The 16057-nt window shown below is 35.9% G+C and overlaps 1 pseudogene; it reads right to left on the bottom strand.

Annotated features, from left to right (window-relative positions):
* Positions 1 to 8740: 8740 nt before the first annotated feature.
* On the bottom strand, positions 8741 to 10149 carry LOC118356718 (annotated as a pseudogene).
* Positions 10150 to 16057: the final 5908 nt, after the last annotated feature.

Here is a 16057-nt window from a genome sequence, read left to right as displayed (position 1 = left end):
TTGTCTGTGCCTATGAATCACAACCCCATTTTGTTTTGCATTGGTCTCATATTTGTCACTAATTTTACGCTTCAGTTGTGCTCTGTTGCACATTCTGTGTTGCACATGTGTAATTCTGGGCAATTGTGGAGGATAAATAATTTCACATGCTATACAAATGGACAGAGGAAAACAAATACACGGGAAGAGGTTTTTGGTGGGCCAGTGCTGCAAAAGCATCAGAACAGGCTTGTGTCTGTGTGAATCAGAACGAATACATGGAACAGCATAAATTTGAACCACATGAACAGATTTATTTAAGAATCCGTGTACTTGCAACTTGGCTATCAGTCATCTCACCCTTGAGAAGACAGAATAAGTTACTCTGGGCAGCTTCAATGAAGATTTAATTTGAGATTGATGTTTTCTCCTCAGAGAGTCTATTCTTCCATTCTTTCAGGCAGCCTCACTGACATCACCCCCAAAAAACAAACATCCCTGTTTACAACGTATCTCCTAAGCAAAAACCCATTCAGGAGCACAAAGTGTCACTGCATGCATCAAATGTGTCATTTTATTCACTACACCTGGTAGGGCACCTGCTCTGGATAAGAGCCATCTATATTCCTCAGTTCCTGGAACCAGAGTATAGCTCTCGCTCATTTTAACGGGCTTAGAGCTAAAAACAAGAGGCTTTATGTAGAAGGTTACTTATTGACTTTTCCGGTCTCCGCCTCTTCCTGCTCTTCCTTCTCTACAAAATGAAGTTGCTAGAAATATTTGTGTATTCATCTGAAGTTAATGTAACATTATGTGTCAACCATACTTCAATAAAAAATTGTGTATAAGTTTTTGTGTGGACATATGATTTTATTTTCTTTGGATATTCTCCCAAAACTGGCTGGGTCATAGAGTAGATACATGTTTAATGTTAAAAGAAATTGTCAAACTGTTTTCTAAAGTTCTGTAAAAGTTTATATTCCCAGCACCACCAGAGTATGAGAGTTCCAGTTCCTTCACATACTTGTCAACACTTGGTTTAGTCAGTTGTTTTCATTTTAGACATTCTAGTGGGTATGTAGTTCTGTCTCATGGTTTTACCAAACAGCTTTCATTGGCGATACGTCATATAGTCTGGTAGAACTCTCCTTATCTTAAAAAAATATTATTATAGTAAAAATATTTTGTTTACCAAAAATGTCTGAATGGGAAGTCAGTGGAGAGGAAGAAAAACCATGAGAGGGACACCTGGGTGGCTCAGTCGGTTAAGCATTTGCCTTCGGCTCAGGTCATGATCTCAGGGTCCTGGGATGGAGTCCCACATCGGGCTTCCTGCTTGGTGGGGAACCTGCTTCTCCCACTCCCCCTGCTTGCGTTCCTTCTCTCACTCTCTCTCTCTCTCTCTCTCTCTCTCTTTCCCTCTGTCAAATAAATAAATAAAATCTTAAAAAAAAAAAAAGAAAAAGAAAAACCATGAGAGACTCTGAACTATAGGAAACAAACTGAGGGTTGTTGGAGGGGAGGGCTGTAGGGGGATGGGGTAATTGGGTGATGGGCATTAAGGAGGGCACTTGATGGAATGAGTACTGGGTGTTATATGCAACTGATAAATTACTGAACACTACATCTGAAACTAATGATGTACTGTATGTGGGCTAACTGAATTTAAATAAAAAAAGAGAACATTTAAAAAAATTTTCAAAATCCTTTCCAAAATTTTATGTAGAATTATTTTACAAGTTAGCATAAAATGCATTTATGTTTATGTTTGTTTACTTAAACAAACATCTATTAGGTATCTATTATAAGCTCTGTGTTAAGAATGTACTGACCATACAAGGATGGATTAGATGTTTTTCTTGTTCTTATAAAGTCTGTAGTCTGGGGGTGAGGAGAGTGGGCATGTTAGACATAGTAAAAGTCAAATCACAGTACATGGTTGGATATTTTGATTTTGATGTAATGTGAGAATAAGGAAGGAAAAAAAAAAAACACTGAAGGATCCCAATATTTAAGATATATAGAGAACATAGGTCAAGGAAAGGAAATGAGAAGTCAAAATTAGACATTGAAGGGAACTGAAAGAGAGAAATTTGAAGATTTCAGAAGAGGAAAATTCTTCGAGTGGAGCACAAATCTTGAGGAGACGTTCACTATTGAGATTTTCTTTGTATCACTTTTTTCCTAAAGTCATTTTTTAAAAAATCCAAATTGTATTTTAGTAATTTATTTATCTTGTTATAAACAAACCATACTGTTTTATTTCTCTTTCAATATTTATTCCCAGTATTTCTGTTTATACTTTCGTGTATCATCCAAACTTCAAAGACAGTATTTTAACCCTTGTAGTGACCACCCCGATTTTGTCCCAATTTTAAAGAGGATGACTGGGATTTTGGGTTGAGTTTAATATTAATCCTGTTTTGAAGAATTTTGTTTTTATCATATTAAGGTAGAAACTCTTTCTTCCTGTTCCCAAATATTTAACTAGAAATACATGCTGAACTTTTATTGAATATTTTTCTGACACTAACTGAAATACATATGCATACAATATACATATACATACAATATTTATATATCTAAATCTCTTTTAACCTATGGTAATGATGTTCATCCTTGGCTCACTCTATTTTCACTCAGCTGCAGACAGTTAAGACTTTCAAGGCCCATACTTTGGCCCTGTCCTGGCAGCAGTATTTGGGTAAATTTGGATCACCTTTGGTGTTAGAAGTTGGTGTTATTCTCCCAAGCCTAGAATCCAGCGTGTCTCTAGTGAGCTTTCATTATATATGTCCACTCTGGCCCCTCTGCTTCTTGCTGACTCTGTGTGTGACTTACCCATCTCCTTTTGGCCTATCATGGAGGTCTCCTTCAGTCTGTTGGGGAGTTCTTCCTTCCTCATCCACCTACACAGGATGAGGGTGTGGTGCTTCCTGAAATCTCCCTCCCAGTGTATTTGAAAAGCTACCAAATAAATGATTTGAATCCAATCCTTGTCTCAGAGTTTCCAACTGAGGGAACACAAACTAAGACCCTAGGCTACTGATTTGCTTTCCCTGATTGCATAATGATACGTCTTAAAGGACCAAGTCCTGCCTGGAGTCAAACACATTTGGCCCTAGTCTGAAGACACTTATATATTGACCACTTTTGTCATTTTTACTCTTCATTAACTATCCTCCCCTTCCCCCCCAAAAGAGAGCCAAACCTACAAAGCTGGATCCTCTCTGCTGAATCTTGCTCCAACATGAACAGACTACTTTTTAATTCCACATCTCAGTGACCAGATTGTACTCATTTGGATATGAGATAGAGTTGAAATTTGCTACAGTTCTTTGTACATTGATTTGTAATGTTGGATAACCTCTAAGGAAGCTAAACATTCTAAACATTATATTTTAAAATTACATTTTTCTTTCTATCTGAGCCTAGATTTAGATACCACTTTCTACAAACTTTGCCAGAAATATAGTGCAATTGAGCCTTGAACAATGTGGGGGTTGGGGCATCAAGCCTCCTGCAGTTGAAAACCTACTTAAAACTTTTTCCTCCCCCAAAACTTAACTAATAAGAGCTTACTGTTGACCAGAAGCCTTACCAATAACGTAAACCGTTGATTAACACATATTTTGTATGATATATGTGTTATATACTGTATTTTTATAATACAACAAACTAGAAGAAAAGAAAATGTTATTAAAAATATCACAAGGAAGAAGGGCCCTGGGTGGCTCAGTCAGTTAAGCATCCAATTTTTGGTTTTGGCTCAGGTCATGATCTCAGGGTTGTGAGATCGAGCCCCATGTCGGGCTCCTTGCTCAGTGTGGAGTCTGCATGGGATTCTCTCTCTCCCCGCTTCTGCCCCTCCCACCCCCACTTATGCTCTCTCTCTCTCTCTCTAAAATGAATAAATAAGCTTTCAAAAAAATCATAAGGAAGAGAAAATACATTTACTATACTATATTTATCAAAAAAAAATTGCCTGTAAATGGACCCACACTGTTCAAACCCCTGTTGCTCAAGGGTCAATTTTAAATACATTAATTGCATCTCTTCTATTTTCTTTCTCACTCCCTCACTCCCTTCCTTCCTACTTTGGGTGTGTGTTTAAAACATTCTTTAGTTGATAGCTTTCTGAACTTATTTTTACATTTTTCTTAGAAAAAGTATTTAAATTTAGGACTCTAACTTTAAACACTGTTTTGATTAGATCTCATGGGAACTATATGAAATGTTTTGATTTTCACAGTTTTTTAAACAATGTTATTATGTATTCAATTTTCTCTTGACCAAGTTGTTATTTAGAAAAGTACTAAACTTTTTAGTACATAGTATTTGGTGTTTATTTAAATTCATATAATTAATTTAAAAACTTCTATGAATTATATTTTAAAAGTAGTATAATTACATCAAAAATTGTGCATAAAGATAAAAAAGCAAATCCATCATCCTAAAATAATTATTTAGGTCCATTTGGTAAATTTCTATAATTTTTCTTCCCCCACATGCATACTCGTTTTTTTGGAATTGTTCAAATAAGTATTTTTAAAATTATATTGTCTTAATTTATTTCTATCAGTTGCTCCAAAAACATAGCAGTTTGTTATTTACTATCATGCTGTAAGCATTTCCATATTGCTGCATAGGTGTTTATAATTATTAAATGTATTAAAATGCAAGATATTCTATTGACTGAATGTACTATAATTTGATCATTTCTTTATCATTGGACATTTAATTTATTTGTATTTGGGGGCTATAATAAATAATGCTGAATTAAATTTATAACTTTTTCTGTGTTTTGGGTTGTTTCCCTAAGACAGATTTACATTAAAGGGGTTCTGGCACAGAAAGTATAAATTTTTTATGGTTCCTAATAAAATGTCAGATTGCTTTCCTAAAGAGTTGGAGCATTTAAAAATGCAATCAGATATGTAAGAGGGTAGCCATCTCTTTATTCCTTTGCCAGCATGAAATATTATCATTTAAAACCATTTATTCCTAATTGAAGAGATTTAAAAGGGAAATATGTTTTCATTGCATTTCTTTTATTTTTCATAAATGTGGGCATATGTTGCACTTTCTAGTTTTTGAACAATCTATTCATGTCCTTTGACCATTTTTCATGTTTATCTGGCATAACATGTATCTTTCTAGATGATATTAATATTTTTATTAAGAAAACATCAATGTACTGCATTTATCATATATTGTATTTTAATCTGAGAGACAACTCTTAATGATCATAATGGTGAGAACAATATTTGGTTCTCAATAGACTTCAGGAGATACACTCAATGTGCCTTACTCATATTCTATTTGTTTTTTTGTTTGCTTGTTTTTTATTGAAGTATAATTAACTCACAGTGTTATATTAGTTTCAGGTATACAATATAAGGACTCAACAAATGTACACATTACTCAGTGCTCATCAAGATAAATGTATTCTTGATCCCCTTTATCTATTTCTTCCCGGGCGCCTTGCCTCTGGCAGCCATCAGTTTGTTCTCTGTATTTAAGAGTCTGATTTTTTGTTTGTCTTTTTTCTTTGTTCGTTTTCTTAAGTTCCACATATGAGTGAAATCATATGGTATTTGTCTTTCTCTGACTGACTTATTTGACTTAGTATTAAACTCTCTAGACCTGTCTATGTTGTTGCAAATGTAAGACCTCATTGTTTTTATGGCAGAGTAATATTCCTGTGTGTGTGTGTGTGTGTGTGTGTGTGTGTGTGTGTGTGTGTGTGTGACATCTTCTTTATCCATTAACCTATGGGGTAGACCCTGGATTGCTTCCATATATTGGCAATTATATGGCCATTATCAATAATGCAACAATATACATAGGGGTGCATGCACTTTTTTCAATTAGTGTTTTCATTTTTTGGGGGGGAGCATAAATATCCAGTAGTGGAACTACTGCATCTTATGGTAGTTCTATTTTTACTTTTTTGAGGAACCTCCATACTGTTTTCCACAGTGACTATACCAATTTGCATGTTCACCATGAGTGCATGAGGGTCTCATTTTCTCTACATCCTTGCCAACACTTGTTTCTTGTCTTTCTATTCTAACCATTCTGACAGGTGTAAAATGATATTTCATTGTGGTTTTGATTTGCGTTTCCTTAATGTTTAGCAATGTTGAACATCTTTATTTGTGTCTGTTGGCCATTTATATATCTTCTTTGGAAAAATATCTATTCAGGTCCTCTACCCATTTTTACTCAGATTATTTGTGGGTTTTTTTTTTTTTTTTTGGTGCTAAGCTGTATATGTTCTTTATATATTTTGGTTATTAATGCCTTATTGGATATATCATTTGCAAATATCTTCCTCTGTACTGTAGACTGCCTCTTCATTTTGTTGGTGGTTTCCTTCACTATGCAAAAGCTTTTTATTTTGATGTAATCCCAATAGCTTAATTTTGCCAATTTTTTTTTTTTTTTTGCTTGAAGAGATAATCTAGAAAAAAGTTTCTACAGCCAATGTCAAAAAAAATCACTGCCTAGGTTTTCTTCTAGGACTTTTATGGCTTTCAGTCTCACATTAGTTCTTTAATGCATTTTGAGTTTATTTTTGTGGATAGTATAAGACTGTGGCCCAGTTTCATTCTTTTGCCTGTAGCTGTCCAGTTTTTTCCAGAACTTTTTTTGGAGATGCTGTCTTTTCCTCATTGTATATTCTTGCCACTTTGATATAGATTAATTGACCATAAAAGTGTGGGTTTATTTCTGAGTTCTCTATTCTGTTCCATTATCTATGTATCTATTTTTGCATTAGTGCCATATTGTTTTGATTACTACAGCTTTGAAATCTGGGACTGTGATACCTCCAGCTTTGCTGTTCTTTATCAAGATTGCTTTGGGTATTTGTGGTCTCTTATTGTTCTAGTTCTGTGAAAAATATTGCTGGCATTTTCAAAGAGATTGCATTAAATCTAGATTGTTTTGGACAGTATGGACATTTTAACAATATTGGTTTTTCAAATCCATGAGCATGGAATATCTTTCCATTTGTTTGTGTCATCCTCAATTTCTTTTATCAATGTTCTATATTTTCAGAGTACAGGTCTTTCATCTCCTTGGTTAAGTTTATTCCTAGGTATTTTCTTCTTTCTGGTGCAATGATAAATGAGATTGTTTTCTTAATTTCCTTTTCTACTACTTTATTATTAGTGTATAGAAACGCAACAGATTTCTGTTTATCAATTTTCTTTGTTTGTTTAAAGACTTTATTTATTTGACAGAGAGAGAGCAGAAGTAGGCAGAGGGAGACAGAGAAGCAGACTCCCCACTGAGCAGAGAGCCTGAGTGGGGCCCAATCCCAGAACCCTGGGATCATGACCTGAGCTGAAGGCAGATGCTTTACCAACTGAACCACCCAGGCACCACTGTATATTAATTTTGTATCCTGTGATTTTACTGAATTCACTTATCAGTTGTAGTAGCTTTTTGGTGGAGTCTTTAAGGTTTTCTATATACCATATTGTGTCATCTAGAAATAGTGTTAGTTTTACTTCTTCCTTACTAATTTGGATGGCTTTTATTTCTCCTTCTTGGTTTGTTGTTGTTGTTGTTGTTTTTGCTGTGGCTAGGACTTCCAGTACTATACTGAATAAAAGTATTGAATAAAAGTGGTGAGAGTGAACATCCTTGTCTTATTCCTGATCTTAGAGGAGAAGCTTTAAATTTTTCACCATGAATATGCTATTAGTTGTGGGTTTTTCATATATGACCTTTATTATGTTGATGTATGTTCCCTCTACACCTACTTTGTTGAGAGATTTATCATGAATGGATGTGGTACTTTCTCAAATGCTGCTTCTGCATCTATTGAGATGATCATATGGTTTTTATTCTTTCCCATATTAATGTGATACATCACATTGATTGATTTGTGAATATTGAGCCACCCTTGCATCTCTGGAATAAATCCCACTTGACTGTGGTGAATTTTTTAAATGTATTGCTGGATTTGGTTTGTTAATATTTTCTGGAGCGTTTTTGCATCTATGTTCATCATTGACCCATAGTTTTCTTTTTTTGTAGTATCTTTATCTGGATTTGGTATCAGAGTAATGCTGGCTAAATAACATACTATTAAAAAATGAACATGTCACCCAAGAAATTGAAAATGAAATTTCAAAAAATACATGGAAACAAACAAAAATGAAAACACAATGGCCCCAAATCTTGGGGATGCAGGAAAAAGCTGTTCTAAGTGGGAAAATTATAGCACTACAGGCCTACCTCAAGAAATAAGAAAAATCTCAAACAACCTAACCTTACACCTAAAGGATCTAGAAAAAGAAGAAAAAACATAGCCCAAATCAGAGTAGAAGGAAGGGAATAATAAAGATTAGAGCAGAAATAAATGAAATATAATATAAATAAATAGAACATATCAATGTAACCAGGGGCTGGTTCTTTTTCTTTTTCTTTTTTTTCTCATGAAACTTTTGTTTTAATGGGTCTCAAAATTCTGTGGCAGATTTTTGGTCAAGTTGTTTCCATTAAAAAGTACTGATTTTAAAAACTAATAACTTAAAACTGCCACACACACACACACACACACACACACACACACACAAACATGGTCCACAAAACATTCTCCTTTCCTTCTGAAGGTTTTACGATGCATTGTTATCATTAACCAGTCTTTTACTATCAAACTTAAATGGCCAATTGACACAAACAGTTCTGAGACCGTTCTTCCACCACGGATTAAGACTGGGGTGGCAGGTATTGGGGATAATATTCATTTAGCCTTCTGAGCTTTCTGGGCAGACTTGGTGACCTTGCCAGCTCCAGCTGCCTTCTTGTCCACTGCTTTGATGACACCCACAGCAACCGTCAGTCTCATGTCACGAACAGCAAAACAGCCCAGAGGAGGATAGTCAGAGAAGCTCTCAACACACATAGGCTTGCCAGGAACCATGTCAACAATGGCAGCATCACCAGATTTCAAGAACTTGGGACCATCTTCCAGCTTTTTTCCAGATCGACGATCTATTTTCTCCTTCAGCTCAGCAAACTTGAAAGCAATGTGAGCCGTGTGACAATCCAGCACAGGTGCATATCCAGCACTGATTTGGCCTGGATGGTTCAGGATAATCACCTGAGCCGTGAAGCCAGCTGCTTCCATTGGTGGGTCATTTTTGCTGTCACCAGCCACACTGCCACGACGAACATCTTTGACAGATAACGTTCTTGACATTGAAGCCCACATTGTCCCCAGGAAGAGCCTCACAAAGCTTCATGGTGCATTTCAACAGACTTTACTTCAGTTGTAACATTGACTGGAGTAAAGGTGACCACCATCCCAGGTTTAAGAACACCAGTCTCGACTCGGCCCACAGGGACAGTACCAATACCACCAATTTTGTAGACGTCCTGGAGAGGCAGACGCAAGGGCTTGTCAGTTGGACGAGTTGGTGGCAGGATGCAATCCAGAGCTTCAAGCAGTGTGGTGCCACTGGCATTCCCATCTTTACGGGTGACTTTCCATCCCTTGAACCAAGGCATGTTAGCACTTGGCTCCAGCATGTTGTCACCGTTCCAACCAGAAATTGGCACAAATGCTACTGTGTCGGGATTGTAGCCAATTTTCTTAATGTAGGTGCTGACTTCCTTAACGATTTCCTCGTATCTCTTCTGGCTGTAGGGTGGCTCAGTGGAATCCATCTTGTTAACACCAACAATTAGTTGTTTTACACCCAGTGTGTAAGCCAGAAGGGCATGCTCACGGGTCTGCCCATTCTTGGAGATACCGGCTTCAAATTCACCAACACCAGCAGCAACAATCAGGGCAGCACAGTCAGCCTGAGATGTGCCTGTAATCATGTTTTTGATAAAGTCTCTGTGTCCTGGGGCATCAATGATGGTCACGTAATACTAGTTGGTCTCTAATTTCCACAGGGAGATATCAATGGTGATACCACGTTCACGTTCAGCTTTCAGTTTAACCAAGACCCAGGCATACTTGAAGGAGCCCTTTCCCATCTCAGCAGCCTCCTTCTCAAAATTTTTGATAGTTCTTTTGTCGATCCCACCACATTTGTAGATCAGATGACCAGTAGTGGTAGACTTGCCCGAATCTACGTGTCCAATGATGGCGATGTTGATGTGAGTCTTTTCCTTTCCCATTTTGGTTTAGGTTGAGTGGTGGTTTTCATGACACCTGTGTTCTGGCGGCAAACCCGTTGTGAAAAAGCCAGGGGCTGGTTCTTTGAAATGATCAGTAAAATTGATAAACTTTTAGTCAGACTCAATCAGAAAGAAAAAAAAGAGAGAGAGAGGACTCAAATAAATAAAATCAGAAGTGAAGGAGGAGAAATAGCAACAGACACAATAGAAATACAAAGGATTGTAAGAGACTACTATACAAATTATATGCCAAGAAATTGAACAATGTAGAAGAAATGGATACATTCCCAGAATCATATAAACTTCCAAAACTTAATCAGGAAGAAATAGAACATTGCTGGTAATTGTTACCAGCAATGAAATTGAACTAGTTACCAGAAAACTCCCAACACACAAAAGTCCAGGACCAGAAGGCTTCACAGGTGAATTCTACTAAACGCTTAAAGAAGAGTTAATTCCTAGTCTTCTCAAACTATTCCAAAAAATAGAGGAGGAAGGAAAGCTTCCAAAATCATATTGTTTGATTAAATATATTCATACACTATATTTAAGTCACAAAATGTGTAAATATTATAAAGTTAGATCCCAAAAGAGTCAGAAAAACATAAAAGTCTCATAAATAGCCACCATCCGTCATCTGTCAGCATCAACATTTATGAATTAATCAGTGGTTTCCAAGTCGCTTTGCTGGATTGATTGTATGGATCAGAAAATATATTAATTTTTTAAAAATTCACAGATAGAAAAGGGAAAATGGCCCATTGTTGACTTGAAGCAATCTCTACCCAGACTTCTTCCTCCTGCATAGGCAGTCAGGGGACAGAAGGGGTCCCTGAGAGGAGTGAGGACAGATAGAACAGGGGTGGTTTATCAAAGATAGTTGGTGAGTCCTGCACAGTCTTTTGACCATGACAATTAAAATGGTCTAAGACAATTCTCAGTAAGTCTGGATGGGTAAATTAACATATTCAGTCCTGTAGGACTGGTCATTGTGCCTGGAGTGGGGTCTATTGGGAGCCATCAAGTGTCCAGGAGGTCCCTCCCAAGCTAAGCAGAATTGCTTCTCCTGACGCACTCTGGCATTTCTCCTTGTGTCCGAGATGAGGAGTAAAATCTAAGAGTGGGTATGGCTGGGAGTAGAGGTTTTCTCTTTTGGAATTTTGTTTCCTGCCACCCCAAGAGTTCCACCCTCTTCCCTGCCTCTCTGTCACCTTAGCAGCACCCATCCCCTGTGGTTGTTCAGCTACTCAGAGAAAAACAAAAATGAAAACAAAGCAAGTACTTTGGGAGACAGAATCTGCCCCCAGGTCTTTGCTCCACCTTCAGTTTGCCCTGTGGATTATTGAAGGTGGTGAAGCCAGGGATTTCCACCTGGAGTCTAGCCCAACCTGCAGGAGGCCTCTTGCAGTTGTGTGAATGAATTAGGTTCATAAAGTGCTTAGAACGGAGCCTGGCACAAAGTCAACTCTTAATAAGTGAAAGTTATTATCTTCTATATATTGGTGAGCTCTGTTTCTCAGCTTCTCCCTGGATAAAGTTGTCACATGATTACCAATGGCTTCTTGTTAGAAATTACAGTGTTGAAATAAAAAAAAACACACCCTGTGTGTTTAATGTTAAGCTGTGTGTTTAATGTGTACAATTTTTAAAAATTTTCCTATAAATTTTTTGGAATCTTTTGAATTCTATTTTCTTTGTTTTAGTAAAAGAAGAGGAAAATGCAACATTATTTTTCAACAGTTGTGAATCCTGTAATCAAGAATTAGAATTCTAATTGGATGGATTTAATCCATTAAAATTCCAATGGATTAAAGGGGAAGGCTCTGGGTATTCTTGTAGAATATCTAGCATATAATTGGTGCTTCATAAACAATAATATCTAAAACTTATATAGCACGTGTGCCAGGTATAGTTCTAAGTACTTTACCTATATTAACTCATCAGTCTTTTAATCTACTTCTATAAAGTTGGCAGCAATATTTTCTTCATTTTGTGGCTGAGGAACTCAGACACAGAAACTTGCCCAAGATTATTAAGCTGGTATAGCACATGTGGAATTCAAAGCAAGATGTAATATATATATATATATATGCATATACATATATTTATATATGCATATATATACATTTATATGTATATATACAATATATCTATTTATATGTATATATAAAATGTATTGTGTATATATATGTATTTATATGTATAAGCAAGATACAAATCAAGATACATATATGTAAGTATATATATTAAATATATATATTTGTATGTATATATAAAATATATTTTTGTGTGTAAATGTATTATGTATACAATAAATAGGTATTTATATGTATAAACTTGTATCTCTATATATTTAAGAACCTACAGTGTTAATCACTACATTCTATTGTCTCTAAAAACATCTAGTGAAACATAGGTGAACTTCAAAAATGACTTTTATGACTAATTCATACTGATGGGCAATGGCATAGTCTTATACTGATGGAAAATCTAAGTGATTAATTAGTTTAAAAAAGATTAGGCATGAAATCATATATATAATAGAGTATATGTAGCTTATATAAGTGTATGAGTGCATGGTTATATGGGTTAAAATACACGTATAATTAAGGATATAAAAAATTAAGAATGGGTTGGATTATGAATGTGCTTTCCTTTATTGGTGTTCTAATGAGATATACAAATGCGCACATGTATTTTAACATCGTAGATGCAGTCTAATAAGAATATACACCTTCACCCAAACAGAAAACAAATGACCACACTGGGTAATCTTTTTTTTTTAAGCTTGGAGACTACGGACATATATATTACAAAACCATGTTTAAATCTTTCCAGCTTCTTTATGCTTTATCACTAGAACAATGAGAATTTAATCATACAAACAAAGAAAATTTTGAAAGTGAAAGAGGCCACTAAAAATAATTATTTGAAATAATCACCTATTACATGAAAATTAGTTCTATTATACTGGTGAATCTACATGATAGTTTTCTCCAAAACAGTCATTTTTGTGCAAAATAAAAATAAAACTTCTTTAAGGATAACTTCTTTATCATGATAATTAGAACATTAAATTTTAAACACAAGCAGAATACTCATATTGATATATTATCATACTATTTAATCAGTTGCCTAGCCAGAACTATTTCTAATGTTGTCACTGTTTATTTTCTGGATTTTCTTCCAACATGGTTTTATTGTTTTTAATTTTTCATAACAATCATGTTCAGTATTTTTTAATTTGCATTCTACATTAACTCGAGACTTTTTTCTTTTTTATCTTTTTTAAACAATTAAGTTATAATTGACATACCTTATACTAGTTTCAGGTGTAGAACATAATGATTCAATATTTGTAATGAGATTTTCAATTAACTCTTTTTTTAAAATCAAAATATGTTTTCTAAAGATTTATTTATTTTAGAGAGAGGGAGTGTGTGCACAGCAGGAGGAAGAGCAGAGGAAGAGAGAGAATCTCCAGTAGACTTCTCCAGAGGATGACTTCTTGAGTCTGGAGGCTGATGCAGGGTTCGATCCCACAGCCCTGAGATCATGACCCCGGCTGAAATCAAGAGTCAGGTGCTTAACTGACTGAGCCACCCAGATGCCCTCAAACCAAAATATTTTTTTAAAGTAAAGATTTTATTTATTTATTTGGCAGAGGGAGAGAGAGCACACAAGCAGGGGGAGCAGCAGAGGAAGACGGAGAAGCAGGCACTCCACTGAGCAGATAAGGGGCTTGATCCCAAGACCCTGTGATCATGACTGGAGCCAGACTCCGGTGGGTGACTGAGCCACCCAGGCACCCTGAAACCAAAATATTTTTAACTGAGAAAATACTCTCTCTATAGATGTTGAGATACCATAAAGTAAAACAACTTCTGCTATAGAGGATTTCTAAATCTAGGGTTAGAAAAAATACTGAAATATGCAAACATTTTAGGCCAAATATTTTATAAGCAAAGTCTTTGTAACTTTATGGGACTTTGACATGTTGAAAATATTTTATGAAACAAAGTTCACTACTTAAACTTTCTCTTTTTGATTCTTCAGAATGTTTTATCAAATTAGGTTTTTAAAAATCGCACATCTCAATTTCATTTTACTCTTTTGGCAGGGTAAAAATCTATGTAATTAAAAATGGGAGAGGGGTGGGGTGCCTCAGTGGCTCAATTGATTAACCATCTGTCTTCAGCTCAGGTCATGATCTCAGGGGCCTGGGATTGAGCCCCGCATAGGGCTGCCTGCTCAGCAAAGAGTTTGCTTCTCCTTCTTCCCCTACTCAAGCTCTCTCTCTCTCTCATTTGCTCACTCTCTCTCAAATAAATAAATAAAACCTTAAAAAAAAATGGGAGAGGGGTGCCTGAGTGGCACAGGCAGTTAGGCATCTGACTCTTGGTTTCCTTTCTGGTCATGAACCTGGGGTTGAGAGATCAAGCCCCATGCCGGGCTCCACACTTGGAGTGGAAGATGAATAAAATTAACCATCTAAACCAGTGCAGTAGAACTTGCTGCAATGATGAAAATATTCTAGATCTGCACTGTTCAAATGGTAGCCGTAAGCCATAAGCTATAGTGGCTATTGAACATTTCAAATATGACTGGTGTGACCAAGAAATCAAATTTTTAATTGTATTTAATCAGAATTAATATTAATTTTAATCTAAGTACATACAAGCTAATGGCTACTTTACTGGACAACACAAATCTAAACAGTTTTGTTATCAATGAAAAGTCATGATTCACAGGGGTGATATTAGAATGTGCTTTCTGCAATTGGTGGTGCTAAAACTGTGTGTGTAGGTAAAGTCTTTTTTTTGTTTTTTTTCTTCAAGTTTTTATTTAAATTCAAGTTAGTTAACATACAGTGTGATATTAGTTTCAGGTGTAGAATTTAGTGATTCATCACTTACATACAACACCCAGTGTTCATCACAGCAAGTGCCCTCTTAATGCCCATCACCCATTTAACCCATCCCGACCCACCTCCCCTCCATCACCCCTCAGTTTGATAAAGTCTTAAATACTAATTGTTGAAGTAGGTACTGATGTTCTGATTTTCTCAACACACTTGAGCCTTCAGACTAATTGTGTATGGAAAATGTAGACAAATATTTTGGGTAAGTAACATTGAACTTGAGAAATGGCAATTCATTTGTCATTTAAAAAACCTTTATTTCTTTTTCTTTCCCTTTGCCAAATGGGTTTATTGCTGTCAAAAAGTGTTGTCAAACAATAAAATAAATAAGTAGTTGTAGATTTACATATTCAACAACTGACAAAAAACTGTGGTGATAGCGTTAGGTCTATTCTACCTATATTTTATGACCAAACTGCACAGCCTCTATTTCCCTGCATATAAGCTGCACACATTTAACCTATATTTTCCCATATTCTCACTGACCACACTGATTTGCAATCTGGTAGCTCTTGCATTTACCAGCTGGGGAGCAGTCAGTCTTACAATTTCTATACACCAAGTGGATCGCAGGGGAGCAGTGCTGACCACGTTGATTGACATTAAGACTAGAAAGAGTTGGCAGACCACAGTTGCAAGTGTTGGAGAATATTTCATCTTTAAAAAAAATTCAGCTTTACAGAGGTATAATTAACAAATAAAATTATATATATTTAAAGTGTACATCATGATAATTTGATATATGTATATATTGGGAAAGAATTCTTCCATCTAGTGAATTAATACATTCATTACTTTGTTTTTGTATGAGTTTTTTTTTACACTTTTACTTATTTATTTGACAGAGAGAGACACAGCGAGAGACGGAACACAAGCAGGGGGAGTGGGAGAGGGAGAAGCAGGTTTCCCGCTGAGCGGGGAGCCTGATGCCGGGCTGGATCCCAGGACCCTGGGATCATGACCTGAGCTGAAGACAGACGCTTAATGATTGAGCCACCCAGGTGCCCC

The sequence above is a fragment of the Zalophus californianus genome, chromosome 2 (assembly GCF_009762305.2).
Source record: "Zalophus californianus isolate mZalCal1 chromosome 2, mZalCal1.pri.v2, whole genome shotgun sequence".
NCBI lineage: Eukaryota > Metazoa > Chordata > Mammalia > Carnivora > Otariidae > Zalophus > Zalophus californianus.
The sequence above is the reverse complement of the archived record's forward strand: the minus strand, read 5'-3'. Positions and strand labels throughout refer to the sequence as shown.